The 17,093-nt window shown below is 44.5% G+C and overlaps 1 protein-coding gene across 9 annotated transcripts in view; it reads left to right on the forward strand.

Annotated features, from left to right (window-relative positions):
* Positions 1-17,093, forward strand: part of LOC142258359 (ryanodine receptor 3) — an 847,167-nt gene that overhangs the window by 236,501 nt on the left and 593,573 nt on the right. The window lies entirely within an intron of this gene.

A 17,093-nucleotide genomic window follows, 5' to 3' on the forward strand; every position in this document is an offset into this window, starting at 1 on the left:
TATTGGGTGCCCGCTTAGTGACGTTGCTGTGACGCCGAACGAACCGCCCCCTTAGAAAGGAGGCAGTTCGCTGGTCACAGCGACGTCGCTTGGCAGGTAAGTAGTGTGACGGGTCTGTGCGATGTTGTGCGCCATGGGCAGCGATTTTCCCGCGTCGCACAACCGATGGGGGCGGGTACGCACGCTAGCGAAATCAATAATGATATCGCAGCGTGTAAAGCGGCCTTTAGGCTACGTTCACACATAATTTTTTTTCCATCAGGCACAATCTGGAAATATACGGATAAAACTGTCCGGCACCGGATCCGTTTTATCCCCATTGATTTGTATTAGCGCCGGATTGTGCCTGATGGCCTTGTGTTGCATCCGGCTTTTGATGGATCCGGCGTAATTACTCAATGCGGCAACCGGATGGAACGTCTCATTGAATGTTTTTTGTCTCTGAAAAAAAAACGCATCGCGCCGGATCTGGAAGCCTATGGACGCCGGATCGGGCACGATGCGTAAAAAACAGATGCAGCCGCCGGATACATTTTTTTTAAACTGATCATGCTCCAATTTATTGAAAAAAAAACGGATCCAGCAAAAAAAAAAAACGGCCGAAACGGATGCAAAAACCAGATGCGCCGTATCCGTTTTTTGACGGATCAGGTATACCATAAAAAAAGGATCAGGCGCATCCGTTTTTGCATATTCTGCGCCTTATCCGTTGCATCAGGCACATGCCGGATTGTGCCTGATGCCAAAAAACTGATGTGTGAACGTAGCCTTAACCAACAGCTCAAAACACTGTGGAGAAATGCTCAGCTCACCAGACAGAACCACCTAATTAAGCGCACACGGTGGTGTACAAGCTTAAAGCAGTTCTCCAGCATTTGCACTGTTGGAGTAGGGTTTTAAATCTTAGTCCCCTGGCCTCTGTAATATATTTACCTTCTGGTGTCTTCCTCTTCAATGTCTTCTTTGCTGCCTCGACAGCCGTAGTCCTCGACCTTCCTGACGTTCAGAGCCCCATTCAGCTCTGAAAAAGGGTCGCGAGCCACATCCAGCTCTCGCTCCCATCACAGTAGTGATACCCAGAGCCCCCATTACAGCTATAATGACAGCCACAGCTTTTCCACAGAAATCACACCAATGCAATAGCCCAAGATCCAGGGGTTCCTATCTTAATTTCATTCAGATCTGCTTTCTATGTGGGTGTGAGTGAAATACACTCTTTCTATGCCTCTGGAACTCCAAATTAATAAGATTTGTTTTACGAGCGCTCAGGAAATCAATACAGGACACACTTGCTTTGTGGTGTAGTGAAAGTTTCTGCTTTATTAGCACACGTGACCAGTTTATATAGCGTCATAGACAAAGGAAAAATTGGCTCCAACTTATGAACCAATAGAACAAAAGGGACATGAACTGAAATGTGAAACTTCCCCGCCCATCAGTGTTAGCTCAACCCTATGGCATCTTTAGCTATAAGACAAGATGGACATTATAGGAACAAAATGGATTCTATTCTCGCATATTACACCATCTGTAAACCTGCTCTTCATAGATGTTTAAGAAAATCTGTGGAAAGAGAAGCGCAATAGGGTCTTACCCTGGTATATAAGGGGTCTAGGATGAGCAAACCTACTCACCAAAAGGGGTTGTGAAAGTCACAACTCCTATGCCAGCTTGTAACTCCAGGTCACGGCAGCAGTCCCCAAATGGCAGATAACAGAGAACGGTAGAGAAGGGTTTCAACACCGCACCAATGACCGACAGATCCAGAAGTGTCAGATTAATGTTTCTTTATTTCACGCACAGGTCAGGTCAACGCGTTTCAAGAGACTCCGCTCTCTTCATCAGGACAAGCTGGCAAAGAACATCAAATGAAGGAAGGAAGAAGGTGGGCGGGATGTTTACGTCCCGCTCATCTCCGCCCCTCCGCTCCTATTGGCCACCTGCCGTGTGACGTCGCAGTGACGCCGCACGACCCGCCCCCTTAATAAGGAGGCGGTTCGCTGGCCAGAGCGACATCGCACGACAGGTGAGTGCATGTGAAGCAGCCGTAGCGATAATATTCGCTACGGCAGCTATCACAATGATATCGCAGCTGTGACAGGGGCGGGGACTATTGCGCTTGGCATCGCAGCATCAGCCTGCGATGTCGTAGTGTGCAAAGTACCCCTTATGGTCTGTTCAGATCAAACTTTGCAAACTACAGTATAGCTGTACTGTCAGTTTATTCTTATTTATTTTTTAACTACTTTTGGACTGACATAGCCTATAAATATTTGAGCAGTCCACACTTTGCTCTGCAGTGAGTTGTAAAATGCCACTGCATAGTTAGCCGCCTGCAGGAGATTATGCAGCTTCAGGGATAAGAAGTTGGCTTTTACGCTCAGGAAGAGGCCTCACAGAAAGCATCAACATAATTTATTATAATGTTTGCTTTCCTGGTTGCTGTGTACACCATGCCAAACAAGCATTGTATATACAGATTAGGAAGTACTGACAGTGCTTCTTTCTCCAGACCAGGTGACTATGTAATTGACATGTGTAGGGGAGGGAGCATGAGCTTCGGAGTCATATGAAACCCAGTCATCTTTGCTACTCAGCCTAGAAGCTGAATTTCTTCTGTAACTTGGGCTAATACACCAGTTACAGGGGAATTTAGCATTTTCTATAGAAAGAAGACAATTAAAAACGGTTTTAGTCACAACTAATTTTGTGACTCGTTAAAAAAAAGATACAAAATAGAAAAAATAGAAACAATATTTAATATATTTCTTTACATTTTCCCCTAATGTCAGCAAAAGAAGGAAAAAGTAAGCACCAGGTATCTTGAAATAAAAAGGGCAAAGATTATTTGATTATTTGAATAAAAAAAATATTCGAACCATTTAAAGTGCATGTACAATGAAACCCTAAAAAGTGCCTGGTCACAAAAAGAAAAAAAATGGCCCAGTGCAAACCTGGTAATATATCCTCCTTATACAGTATGTAAGACTATAGAATTCAAGGAGGGTGTACTTAGTTTATCCCATTACTGTATATATGAAGGTTCTGTGCATCAGAACAGCCTACTTAAAACGTTGCTCATCAAATGTAATCTTGCAAGTCCTGTATGGCTCAAGTAAAGCAAAGTTGTTTGTTTTTTTTCATAGCTTTATCATAGCTTATTTAAGTTTTCTTAAAGGCTATGGCATCGATTCACAAGAGCGTAACTAGAGTTTGATGGGCCCCGGTGCAAAGTTTGGACCTGCCCCCCCCACCGTACGCCGACACTTGGGATACAGGATAATTACACTGAAACTCAGAGTGCGGAAAAGTGTCACTGACACTTGGTTCTTTCCCTCAGCACCCATATTTCTCATGATCTGAAATCCCTTTTTCTATCAGCACCCAGCTTTCCTATGTTCTGATAGCCATCTTGTCCTCAGCATGCACCTCCCCCCTGCTCCACTATTCATCTTGCATTCACATTGATTAATTTATCATTGCACCTTGTGCTTTTTGATACTCCAGTAACGTTGCAGCTCTGACATATGGCCAAACTGGTGGCAAATGGCATCTTGTAGTAAATAGCTGAATCAAGGGGAGCAAATAGTGTCAAAAAGAAAAGACATAAAACTTAGCTTTTAATTAATACACAAGTAAAAAATGAACAGTGGTGCACTGAAAATGTGAGTTAAAAACAGTAACCGTAATCAGCAGTGGTATCCATCATGCTGAAAACAAGGCATAGCAAGGAGCCCAATAGAATCACCGCTATCGTTCTAGGCTAAAGGTGGTAAATACTGACCAGTACGGTCAGCCACCATATACTATATCCAGGGTGAAAAAAGGCTCAATTGCAGACACAATTTACCCCAAAACACCACTGGTAGAGGGCGGGATAGGTAAATGTCCAGAAAAGTAAACTATAGAAACAGGACCTGGGCACCGTAACATGTAATCCTCCAATAAACGGGAACGGTCTTACCAGAACCAGACGACTGTCACAGGGCAGCTATAATGAGGTTAAGACGCAAACCTCCAAGGGAAACTGTCAGCCAGTTCATCATATCCCATACAGAAGCCAGAGATAAGCCACCTCTAATAGATAATGAAACACACACTCCGACGTGTTTCATAATGTATAATCTTCAGGGGAGTCAAGTGATGTTATTAATGGGTACTGCCAATCTATGTCACTTATGGCAATAAAGTCATGCCCAAGATCACTGAAAAACAAGCAAACAGTGCAAAACATAAGCCCTACAAGTACATAGTAAACATAAATCCATCATGCCCAGTGTATAGGATACTTAACACACACAACATTGTGCTAAGACATAATATTCAAAAGTGCCGCGTTGTGCGTCCGGGAACATGCTCCATTTATAGCCCGGCGCATGCGCAGAAGCACAAACACAGTCAATGACGCGTACTCCCAGAAACCTTTGAGACTGGAAGTACCGCGTCATCGGTGGTTGCGTCGCACTAAAGCGACCGCAGTCTCACACAGTAACATCACTTCCTGGTGAGTGAAACGCATGCAAGGTTGAAAGTATAAACACAGAGGGCGTTGCCATCACGACATGTACGCCCACTAGTGAAACCCAGCATAGCGTAGAAATTTTTAATCACATAGGCTCAGGGCCAGAATCGTGATGGGTAAATATACGCTGTACATGGTCAAAATTCCTAAAATTAAAAGACAAAACCCAGGCAATAGAGGTCAGTACGGTTTACTGAAAAAACGCAGAGGGCGGGGGAGAGCGGTCAGAGGGATGAAGGGACCGCAGATAGCAATTCAGTATAAACACGCTATATGTCAAGGGGTCACAGTACTGCCAGGGAGAGCAGAAACATGAGAAAAGAATGAACCATATTGCTACATAAAAAATAGTACCAAATACCAGGTGCAGATAAAGAAGTCTACAGACAATATAGGCACATGATAAAATAAAACAGAGAGGCATATGTCCCGTGGTACCATACCCAACCTGGAATGTATATACAAATATCCCAAGGAAGGGTAGCTCAGGGTGTATGCAATGGACATATGAGGACAGGCCAGTCCGGGCTATTCGAATCCGATGATGGCAGGTAAAATACAGGGGAGAGGGGGGAGGAAAAAGGGGAGAGGGGGGGAGAAAACTAAGGTGCACACTATGGAATATCACTATGCTGGTATCAGCCCTACCTAACATGTGGAGGTCGGCACCCTAATAATTCCCACGCCCATGGTGCCCCCACTCGGACGTAGACTATTCCTCCTGTCACACCCTATCCTCTAAGGTGCTCCTAAAAAGGGTGTGAAGGATAGGGATTCATTCAGGCCCATCGGTATAATGGAATTAAGGCTATATATCCAATAACATTCTTTTTGAAGAATTTTTCTATCCCAGTTGCCTCCTCGTATTGGGGGACGAATGAGATCAATCCCCATGACTTTAAAACTCCCCAAGTCACCATCATGGAAGGCATTAATATGCCTGGCAACGGGGGTGTCATTCTTCTTAATGATGTCATTTTTGTGCTCTCCTAACCGTCGTCGCAGCTCCCTTATAGTCTTACCTATATAGAGTTTACCGCATACCCAGTTGATCCTGTATATGACCCCCTTAGATTTGCAGGTAATAAAGGACCTTATAGCGAAACTCTTACTCTTGTCATAATTGGTATAAATTCTTTTCCTTCCTCAATAAACCTGCAATTCACAAAGTCATGACACTAAAAGCAGCCTATAGTCGGATTCGTTACTGCTACTGACCTGTCCTCATTAAAATGACTATGGACCAGTCTGTCACCTATGGACCTTGCCTTCCTAAAGGTAACAGATGGATAACTCAAAAGATGTTTCTCAATCAGAGGGTCCATTTGTAGGACAGGCCAATGTTTTGAAAGTATTCTTCTAAGGTCTGCTGCACCATTATTGTAGGTTGTAATAAATCTCAAGATGTCCACTGTTTTATCCTCTTTGAGGTTGGGGTTCAACAAGGTGGTGCGGTCCAGGTGGCGTACAGAATTGTACGCTTTCCTAATAATGCCCTCCGGGTTCCCTCTCTCTCTTAGTCGTCCCATCAGGTCCATAGACTGTGTTCTAAAACCTGCCTCATCAGAGCAATTACGTCTCATTCTCACGAATTCCCCTTTAGGGCCCTTTACCAGTGATGTTTTGGGGTAAATTGTGTCTGCGATTGAGCCTTTTTTCACCATGGATATAGTATATGGTGGCTGACTGTACTGGTCAGTATTTACCACCTTTAGCCTAGATTGATAGCGGTGATACTATTGGGCTCCTTGCTATGCCTTGTTTTCAGCATGATGGATACCACTGCTGATTACGGTTACTGTTTTTAACTCACATTTTCAGTGAAGCACTGTTCACTTTTTACTTGTGTATTAATTAAAAGCTAAGTTTTATGTCTTTTCTTTTTGACACGATTTGCTCCCCTTGATTCAGCTATTTACTGCTGTGAGTACTGTGAATCCCTTGGGTATTTTGCTATTTTTTCAAATGGCATCTTGGCAGCTTCACGCTTGATTTTCCTCAATTCATGGACAGTTATTTTGCGCCTTTTTTGCCCAACACGCTTCTTGCGACCCTGTTGGCTATTTGCCATGAAACGCTTGATTGTTCATTGATCACAATTGAAATGTTTGCCAGTTTCAAGACTGCTGCATCCCTCTACAAGACATCTCACAATTTTGGACTTTTCAGAGCCCGTCAAATCTCTCATCTGCCCCATTTTGCCAAAGGAAGGGAAGTTGCCTAATAATTAAGCACCCCTTATATAGGGTGTTGATGTCATTACACCACACCCCTCCTCATTACAGAGATGCACATCACCTGATTTAGTTAATTGGTAGTTGGCTCTCAGCCTATACAGCTTGGAGTAGGACGACATGTATAACAAGTATCAAGTGATCAAAATACTAATTTTCCGAATAATTCTGCACACAGTATATAGTATAATGCAGCCCCATAATCCTGCATGTGTTATAATGCACCCCCATCATCCTCCAAAGGGCCGGCGTCACCACCCGGCATACCCGGGCAAATGCCGGGGCCCTGGACAGCCGGGGGGGCCCATTCGCGAGTTCTGGGTACCACAGTCCTCTGCAGGAAACTGCAGGTGCTGTCCCTTTAAGGCACGCTGTCCACAGCGTTCCCTGTAAACTCCTTTTCTGAACTTCATCTGTGGGCGGAGCTATCACACAGCGTCCTGCTCCAGTCACTGTCCCACAGATGAAGACAAGGAACAGTGCCAGCCAGCGACCCCCAGCACAACGCTGCCCTCCAGCGCTGTGTGGGCCCCCTCTCCACAGTGATTTCAGTGGTATGTTCTACAACCCTCCCCGCCCCCCGATTTATGGGCCCCAGTGAGCTGCATGGGCTTTTTTCCCCCTGAGATGTATGTCCTGGCCCCCAACTATGTGCTGTCCCCCAGAGCCGAGTGTGTGGGGCCCCCCAGAGCCAAGTGTGTGGGGCCCCCCAGAGCCAAGTGTGTGGGGCCCCCCAGAGCCAAGTGTGTGGGGCCCCCAGAGCCGCGTTTGCACATGTCTCAAATCATGTTCCATCATAATCTAAAACCCCTTGCATTAAAAGGAGATAACTACAACAGTAAGTGTGTGTCTGGGTGAAGCAGAGCCGAGTGTGTGTCTGGGTGAAGCAGAGCCGAGTGTGTGTCTGGGTGGAGCAGAGCCGAGTGTGTGTCTGGGTGGAGCAGAGCCGAGTGTGTGTCTGGGTGGAGCAGAGCCGAGTGTGTGTCTGGGTGGAGCAGAGCCGAGTGTGTGTCTGGGTGGAGCAGAGCCGAGTGTGTGTCTGGGTGGAGCAGAGCCGAGTGTGTGTCTGGGTGGAGCAGAGCCGAGTGTGTGTCTGGGTGGAGCAGAGCCGAGTGTGTGTCTGGGTGGAGCAGAGCCGAGTGTGTGTCTGGGTGAAGCAGAGCCGAGTGTGTGTCTGGGTGAAGCAGAGCCGAGTGTGTGTCTGGGTGAAGCAGAGCCGAGTGTGTGTCTGGGTGAAGCAGAGCCGAGTGTGTGTCTGGGTGAAGCAGAGCCGAGTGTGTGTCTGGGTGAAGCAGAGCCGAGTGGGTGTCTGGGTGAAGCAAAGCCGAGTGGGTGTCTGGGTGAAGCAGAGCCGAGTGTGTGTCTTTGTGAAGCAGAGCCGAGTGTGTGTCTGGGTGAAGCAGAGCCGAGTGTGTGTCTTTGTGAAGCAGAGCCGAGTGTGTGTCTGGGTGAAGCAGAGCCGAGTGTGTGTCCGGGTGAAGCAGAGCCGAGTGTGTGTCTGCAGCAGAGCTGTGTGTATATATACTCTTTGGGCAGCAGAGTGTGTATTTACTCTGGGCAGCAGAGCTTTATGACTATGTGCTGTTTGGGCAGCGTAGCAGAGATGTGTGCAGCAAAGCTGTGTGTATATATAGTCTTCGGTCAGCAGTGATGTGTATATATGCAGCAGAGCTGTGTGTGTGTGTTTGTGTCTGTACATATGCAGCAGAGATGTGTGCAACAGTGCTATCAAGGGGTGTGTGTAGTAGAGCTGTGTGTATACAGTATGTATGGATTAGAGCTGTGCGTGCGCCCCCCATAGCCATGTGTGCAGCCCCCCAGAGCCGTATGTGCTACCCACCCCAGTAATGTGCATACCCCCAGAGCTGTTTGCTACTCCAGTAACATCTATGCCCCCCAGTAATGTCTATACCCCCTGCCCCTCCTGTGATGTATATACAGCAGTGTCAGTGTGCACTGTGCACGGCCATGTCTGTTACGACCATCATGCAGCACAGCCACATGTCTAGGAGGAGCTGGATGGAGACAAGCGGGTATGTGTCTGTATGCAATGATGTGCATCTATGTATGTCAGTGTGTATGACTATAGATTTGTCTGTTTATAAGTATTTTTGTGAGTTTGTCTTCAAATATGTATATGTGCGTATGCCTGTATGTGTGTGTGCGTGTCTGTATGTGTGTGTGCGTGTCTGTATGTGTGTGTGCGTGTCTGTATGTGTGTGTGCGTGTCTGTATGTGTGTGTGCGTGTCTGTATGTGTGTGTGCGTGTCTGTATGTGTGTGTGCGTATGTCTGTCTGTGTGTGTGCGTGTGTTTCTGTATGTGTGTGTGTGCGTGTCTGTATGTGTGTGTGCGTGTGTGTCTGTATGTGTGTGTGCGTGTCTGTATGTGTGTGTGCGTGTCTGTATGTGTGTGTGCGTGTCTGTATGTGTGTGTGCGTATGTCTGTCTGTGTGTGTGCGTATGTCTGTCTGTGTGTGTGCGTGTGTGTCTGTATGTGTGTGTGTGCGTGTCTGTATGTGTGTGTGCGTGTCTGTATGTGTGTGTGCGTGTCTGTATGTGTGTGTGCGTGTCTGTATGTGGATGGGGCCCAGTGAGACTCTTCCGCCCGGGGCCCACAAAAACCTGGAGCCGGCCCTGATCCTCCATATATTATAATGCAGCCCCATAGTCCTTCATATTATATTATGCAGCCTCAATACCATTTAATGCACCCCCACAGTCCTCCATGTATTATAATACAACAGATTCTCTTTAATGCACTTAAAATATCAAAAACAAAAGATGGTTCCTAAAATACATTTGCTGCATAAAATTAATTACTATGTCCTCAAAAACACCCACAATCCTTCTAGTATATTTAGAGCTACACTGGTGGAATGTGTGCCAGGATTCCCGTGGATTACAGATAGAATTGTAGCAGTGTTTTATTTTCTCCAACGTTTTCGTGGTGCCACAGATAGATCCCTTACAGGACAGCTAATCTTGTGAACAGTTTAATTACGAGTTCTCTGTCATAACGTGTTAAATTTTTTTGATGAGAAGATATAATTCGTTAATCTAGAATCTTCTATTTAACACTACAGTTATTTAGGGACACACCAAAATAATTTAATTCAAGAAATTTTAATTTATCTGGTTTGTGTCATCCAAAAATAAAGAATGTACTGTACATTGGAATAGAAATCATCGATAGCTAGCCACCAACCACCCCAGGATCAGTCTTATATCGGATCATATATATGGAAATGATCTACTATCAGTAGATGACATTTCGTGGGCAGAAGAGCATCAAGAGAGTAAATTGTAGAAATAATGACCATTTTTGACTCATTATTATTTGTTAAAATGGTCTAATCAGATGTTTTTGATCACTTTTATCTACTGGGTAGGACAGGTTTGGTTAAATCCAAAATTTTGAGATAAAAAGAAAAAAAAAAAAAAGACAATTCTAAGTAACTCAAAGTCCTAAAATTTTTATCAAGGATATTTGATTTCTATCTATAACAATGACAGCACATTATTAGGATACAAGTAGTAGAGATGCGCGGACCCAGACTGTAAAAGTCCATATCCACGCGGTTTCAAAGGTAACCGGGTCCCAGGCCCTGGTTATTTGATTCAGATCCTGCACTCGAGAAATAAAAAAAAAAAAAAAAATGAAAATTTAAGAAAATAAGAATGAAGCGACTGCTTCATACTTACCGAGGCTCTGGGGCGGCTATAAACTGCTCTCGCTGCATCTCCTTCACTTCCTGGGCCGCTAATAAGGCTCATCCTTTTGCACTGCTTGCCCTGCCCACCGGCCGGCCTGGCGTCTATGATTGGTTACAGCCAGACGCGCCCCCAGCCCGTGTGACAGCGTCTGACTGCAATCAGTCACAGGCGCAGTCTGTGGGTCAGTATCGTGGTATAAAAATAAATAAAATATTTGGCATAGAGTCCCCCGGATTATGATACCCAGCACAGATAAACCATATCGCTACACGCTGTAGTCCCCTGCCATGTGCTTATCTTAACTGTGTATCCAAATAAGAGGAACCGCTGGCGGCTTTTTTTTAATTTTATTTAAATAAATGATTTTAAAAAACATGCGGTCCCCCCCCCATTTTGATACCCAGCCAAGATAAAGCCTGACAGCTGGGCGCTGGTATTCTCAGACTTGGGAGGTTCATGCATATTGGACCTCCCACCAGCCTAAAAATAGCAGCCTGCAGCCGCCTGAGATTGTCACATCCATCAGATGCGACAAGTCCGGCAATTTAGCCTGCACTTCCCGATTGCCCTGGTGCGGTGGCAATTAGGGTAATGAGGGGGTTTATGGCAGCCCACAGCAGCTACTAAGCCCTAGATTAGTAATGACAGGCATCTCTGAGACCCCCCATCACTAATCTGTAAGTGAAAGTAAACATAAACACAAAAAAAATCCTTTATTTGGAATAAGATACAAGAAAGAACCTTCTAGCACCACTTTATTAACCCCAAAACACCCCTACAGGTCTGACGTAATGCACACGAGGTCTCACGATGATCCTGGCTCTGCTGCATCTGAGTCACAGCGTGCAACCATAGAGTATGACTGCTCGCTGTTACTACAGAGACTGAGCCATGATCAGCGGTTCCCACTTGTGACCGAAAATAGCCTGAGTAACGTTATTGATCATTTTCTGCCTGGAGTTGCAAATTTGGTGCTGATATTTGAGCACGAAATTTGCACCTCCTTGCAGAAAAAATGTTTGGTTTTTTTTTTTTTTTGCATTTTTGGGCCAAAAGATGCAAATTTGGTGATGACGTTTTTACATCATTTGTATGCACCGGATCTATACATCCTGGTAAAAAAAAACACTTTTTTTTCCCAAATTTTTTACGTGGTTTTAATGTGTCTTTTTCTTTTTCTTTTTTTTTTTTGCCAGGAGGTGTACATTGGATGCATGAATATGGTGTGAATATTTCAGTGCTAAATCTGCATCTCTTGGCAAAAAAAGTGATTTTGTGCCAGGAGATGCAGGTAAGTTCACCTAGTTTAATGAGATCACCTGACGTCAGGTTACATACGGTCACAGGTTGATGACTGTGGGAACGTCCAGCTGTGACCTGAGTTATGTCACCACTGATCACGGCTCAGTCAGTCTCGTCATCTGCACTCACAGTGGGCAGTCATGCTCTATGGCTGCTCGCTGTGACTCAGATGTAGCAGAGCTGAATCATCATCTGACCTTGTGTGGATTATGTCAGACCTGCAGGGGTGTTTTGAGGGTTAATAAATTGGTGAAAGAGTGTTTGTTTTTTGTATTTTATTCCAAATAAAGGATTTTTTCGGTGTTTGTGTTTATTTCACTTGCAGATTAGTGATGGGGGTGTCTCATAGATGCCTGCCTTTACTAATCTAGGACTTAATGCCTACTGTGGGCTGTCATTAACCCCCTCATTACCCCGATTACCAGGGCAATCATGAAGACCCGGGTAAAGCACTGGACTTGACGCATCTAATGGATGTCAATTGCTTCTGCATTTATTTCTTGCATTTCTATTCCCCTGCAATGCTTTATCACTACAGTGATACACCATGGTGTGTGAGGCTCTCCATAGCTCAGTAACCTGGGGTCGTCATGGTGATGACCCTGGGTTACTATGGCAGTGACAGGTCCCTGTGATCACATTACAGGGACCCGATCGCCAGGGAGAGGTAAGCAATTCCTCTCCCTGCCTCCTGAATGCTGTGATTGAATCAATAGCAGCATTCAAGGGTTAAACTATCAGGAGTGGTACGGGGACATCTCCGGGCACTGAGAGCCGGTTACTGGCTGTCACATCAGCCGGAGATCCGGCAGTGATCACGGGAGTACAGCGTCTGAACCCTCGCTATCGCCATGACTAATAAATAGCACCAAAAAATCAGGAAAAAACACAAGTGAAAAACACGTGCAAATGCAATAAAATATGTGCGGTTTTTTTTACCTTTTTTTTCTGCCTAAACATGCTTTTTTTTGTGTGCAGAAAAAAAGCACATAAAAAAGCAATGTGGGCACATGTCCGTATGAGCATCCTTTATGTCCTCTACCATGATAAAGTATATTATAATAATTGAGGAAAATTTCTCAGTGACATAAGCCTCTATTTTAGGTTCAGCACTGTGATGGCTCTCGCACATTTCATGCTAAGATAATATGTAATGTATGATGTGGAGAAAATAACATTCTGAGTTCCTCAATTCATTTGATATGCCTAGCCGAGGAGCAGATTCAGTTTACGTACAGCTTTTTTTTATTTCACCAGCTGTCCAAGCTGGATCACAGAACCTGTTATCAAATTTTCATTTTAATGATCCTTTCAAGAGCAGCCAAACCAAGAAAATGGGAATTTTCTGGAAGTTTCCCATAGCTTTATGCTCATGCTGACAGAATGTGTAGAGGATACAGTATCCGACTTGGAACTTCCTGTGTTATTTTACCAGTTCCTCCTACTCACATATTGGTCGAAATGTATCTGGTAACAGGATAAGCTATGATTGGCCATAGACGGTCTCATTTATTTATTGGTTTAGTTTTACTAACTTGTTTTGACTCAGAATTTATTTTTTTCTTTGCTAATTGAGTAAATGTATCTGAGTGAGAAAAATAAAGCTTTTCAAAGAGAGCAGGGCCTATTCCCAAAATATAAATCACAAGCAAAAACAAGATTTACTCTAAAGTGTAACCTTTTATTTGAATTTTCATTTAATAAATAAATCATACACATCAGAACAAGCAACTTTGCAATATTTCTTATCAGACAAATTTGCAGATTTTGGTGAGAATGACTGACTAAAGGCCGCTTTACACGCAACGACATCGCTAACAAGATATCATTGGGGTCACGGAATTCCTGACGCACATCCGTCCTTGTTAGCAACGTCGTTGCGTGTGACTGCTAACGATCAAAATTACTCACCTGAACGTTGACGCGTCGTTCTAATCCCAAATATCGTTGCTGTTGCAGGGTGCAGGTTGTTTGTCGTTCCTGAGGCAGCACACATCGCTATGTGTGACACCCCAGGAACGATGAACAACACCTTACCTGCGTCCTCCGGCAACGAGGTGGACGTCACTTCCTTTCAGCTGCTCTCCACCCCTCCACTTCTATTGGACGGCTGCCGTGTGACGTCGCTGTGACACCACACGAACCACCCCCTTAGAAAGGAGGCGGTTCGCTGTCCACAGCAAGGTCACTAGGCAGGTAAGTATGTGTGACGGGTCCTAGCGATGTTGTGCGCCATGGGTAGCGATTTGCCCGTGACGCACAACTGATAGGGGCGGGTGCTTTCACCAGCGACATCGCTAGCGATGTCACTGCGTGTAAAGCAGCCTATAGGGTGTGTTCACATAGACATTGTTTCAGTCCATGTTTTGTCGGTGTGGAAAATGGTCAGCAAACGGACAATTGTCATTCAGTGTGTTAGTTCTCATTAAAATTTTCCCATGTCAGTGTAAAAAAAAAAAATCACTGGATGTTTTTGTCTGATTCGTTTTCAGATGAGACTCCCCAATATATTTAGATTAGTGTGCAAAAAAAGGATGCCGTCCAAGCACGATTCATATAACATCTTTTTTTAAAGAATCCTTTGCAATGTATTAACATAAAAAAACTGTATTTGGTCATGTATACGGATGACAAAGAGATGCCAGCATTATTATTTAATGACTTTCAGCTTGATCTCAGCCATGGTGATTTGATGGATACATGCTCTTTTACCAGGGTCTTCTCCTCTGTAATCTTGATTGTATCAAACCATCGGGTTGCTGGTCTAAAGCAGGCTTTACACGTTACGATTAAGCATACGATATTGTATGCGATCGTAACCGCCCCCCATCGTATGTGTGACGCGTTCAATTTGTTGAACGTGTTGCACAAACGATTATTTGCTGTCACACGTACTTGCCCTTCCATACGACGTCGCTGTGGGCGGCGAACATCCACTTCCTGGAGTGGGAGGGACGTTCGACGTCACCGCGATGTCACGCGGCAGCCGGCCAATAGAAGCGGAGGGGCGGAGATGAGCAGGACGTAAACATCCCGCCCACCTCCTTCCGCATTGCCGGCGGGAGCCGCGGGACGCAGGTAAGATCTGTTCATCGTTTTTGGGGTGTCACACACTGCGATGTGTGCTACCTCGGGAACATTGAACAACCTCACATTCAATTTTTAGCAATTGAACGACATGCATGCGATGAACGTTTTAACGTTCAATCGCAATCGCACGGAGCTGTCACACGCTACAATATAACTTACGATGCCACATGTGCGTCACTTACGACGTGACCCCGCCGACACATCGTAAGATATATTGTAGCGTGTAAAGCCCGCTTTACTCATCGCCTTATTCCTTCTGTTTTTCCGACCATGAAGTCCTTCTTTAGTAATTGCACGCTATGATGTCTCCAAAGCAGGCAAGTCTTGGTGATCAATCCTTGCTTCCAGTGACATGTCTGGCAGATACGAGGCAAACAGAATGGTGTTTAACAGTGACAAATGCAAAGTCCTACATCTAGGTAAAAGAAATGTAAAAAGCAAATATAGTATGGGAGGAATAGAACTAGGTGATAGCATCGGGGAAAAGGACTCGGGCATAATAGTAGATCCTAGATTCAACATAAGCCAACAGTGTGGAGCTACAGCGAAAAAGGCCAACTAAATTCTGTGATGTATCAAGACAAGCATTGAATCTAGATCAAGAGAGGTCATTATTCCCCTATACTTTGCCCTTGTCAGACCCCACCTGGAATACTGTGTACAATTCTGGGCCCCAATTCAAGAAAGACATCGATATATTGGAGGAAGTCCAGAGAAGAGCAACAAAGATGGTAAACGGTCTGCAAGCCATGTCCTATGAAGACCGGCGAAAAACTGGGAATGTTTAGTTTTCAAAAGAGAAGGCCAAGAGGAGACTTAATAGCGGTCTACAAATATCTGAAAGATCGTACCAGTGCAGATGGAACTACCCTATTCTCATTAACACAAGAAAGTACAAGAAGCAATGGGATGAATCTTAAAGGAAGGAGATTCAGATTAGACATTAGGAAAAACTTTCTGATAGTGAGGGCACTCAGAGTGGAACAAGTGACCATGGGAGGTAGTAAGCTCTCAATCAATGGAAATCTTCAAACGGAGGCTGGATAAACATATACAGTGGGTACGGAAAATATTCAGACACCTTTACATTTTTCACTTTTTGTTTCTTTTCAACCATTTGGTAAATTCAAAAAAGTTCATTTTTTCCCCCTCATTAAAATGTACATGCTGCACCCCATCCCCCATCTTGACACAAAAAAAAACGTAGAAATTTTTGCAAATTTATTAATCAAGAAAAACTGAAATATCACATAGTCACAAGTATTCAGACCCTTTGCTCAGTATTGAGTAGAAGCACTTTTTAGCTAGTACAGCCATGAGTCTTCTTGGGAATGATGCAACAAGTTTTTCACACCTAGATTTGGGGATCCTCTGGCATTCATTCTTGCAGATCTTCTCCAGTTCCATCATGTTGGATGGTGAACATTGGTGGATAGCCATTTTCAGGTCTCTCCAGATATGCTCAATTGGGTTTAGGTCATGGCTCTGGCTGGGCCAGTCAAGAATGGTCACAGAGTTGTTCTGAAGCCACTCCTTTGTTATTGTAGCTGTGTGCTTTGGGTCATTGTCTTGTTGGAAGGTGAACCTTCGGCCAAGTTTGAGGTCCAGAGCACTCTGGAAGAGGTTTTCTTCAAGGATATCTCTGTACTTGGCTGCATTCATCTGTCCCTGCAGCTGAAAAACACCCATATAGCATGAGGCTGCCACCATGTTTCACTGTTGGGATTGTATTGGACAGGTGATGAGCAGTGCCTGGTTTTCTCCACACATACTGCTTAAAATTATCACCAAAAAGTTCTATCTTTGAATCTTATTTCTCATAGTCTGGGAGTCATTCATGTGTTTTTTTTTGCAAACTCTAGGCAGGATTTCATATGTCTTGCACTAAGGAGAGGCTTTCATCAGGCCAGTCTGCCATAAAGGCCCGACTGGTGGAGGACTGCAGTGATAGTCGACTTTGTGGAACTTTCTCCCATCTCCCTACTGCATTTGTGGAGCTCAGCCACAGTTATCTTAGGATTCTTCTTTACCTCTCTCACCAATGCTCTTCTCCCATGATTGCTCAGTTTCGCTGGATGGCTAGGTCTAGGAAGAGTTCTGGTGGATCAAAACTTCTTCCATTTAAAGATTATGAAGACCACTGTGCTCTTAGGAACCTTCAGTACTGTAGAAATTCTTTTGTAACCTTGGCCAGATCTGTGCTTTGCTACAATTCTGTATTTGATCTCCT

Source organism: Anomaloglossus baeobatrachus, chromosome 12 (assembly GCF_048569485.1).
Source record: "Anomaloglossus baeobatrachus isolate aAnoBae1 chromosome 12, aAnoBae1.hap1, whole genome shotgun sequence".
NCBI classification, from domain to species: domain Eukaryota; kingdom Metazoa; phylum Chordata; class Amphibia; order Anura; family Aromobatidae; genus Anomaloglossus; species Anomaloglossus baeobatrachus.